This window comes from Mustela nigripes, chromosome 2 (assembly GCF_022355385.1).
Source record: "Mustela nigripes isolate SB6536 chromosome 2, MUSNIG.SB6536, whole genome shotgun sequence".
Taxonomy (NCBI): domain Eukaryota; kingdom Metazoa; phylum Chordata; class Mammalia; order Carnivora; family Mustelidae; genus Mustela; species Mustela nigripes.
This window is the reverse complement of record NC_081558.1, coordinates 190,922,462-190,923,007: the sequence shown is the minus strand read 5'-3', so window position 1 is coordinate 190,923,007 and position 546 is coordinate 190,922,462. Positions and strand designations below refer to the sequence as shown.

Sequence of the window (546 nt, the reverse complement as noted above, 5' to 3'; positions counted from 1 at the left end):
ATATAGATATAGATATAGATATAGATATAGATATAGATATAGATATAGATATACCTACACACAGATTTTCATCTTTATATGTATGTATTTGGTGAAATGGTAATCACTGTACTTTGTTAACTTGATGACTATTTAAATTGAGAGAAAAGGATCCTTTCTCCATTATTTTGGCACCTGTGTGGTTTTATTTTTATTTTATTATTATTATTTTTTAGAAGAATGTTAACATCAATCTTGTCCTTTTCTTTTTCTAATGCTAAAGATGGTAAACATTTTTTAAAAGATTTTATTTTATTTATTTGACAGACAGAGATCACAAGTAGGCAGAGACGCAGGCAGAGAGAGAGGGGGAAGCAGGCTCCCCGCTGAGCAGAGAGCCCCATGTGGGGCTCGATCCCAGGACCCTGGGATCATGACCTGAGCCAAAGGCAGAGGCTTTAACCCACTGAGCCACCCAGGCACCCCAAGTAAACTTTTTTTTAAAGATTTTATTTACTTATTTTGACAGAGAGAGAGAGCACAAGTAGGCAGAGAGGCAGGCAGAGA

The 546-nt window shown here is 36.4% G+C and overlaps 1 protein-coding gene across 1 annotated transcript in view; it reads left to right on the top strand.

The window, feature by feature from the left end:
• SAMSN1 (SAM domain, SH3 domain and nuclear localization signals 1) overlaps window positions 1-546 on the top strand; it is a 140,389-nt gene that overhangs the window by 43,100 nt on the left and 96,743 nt on the right. The window lies entirely within an intron of this gene.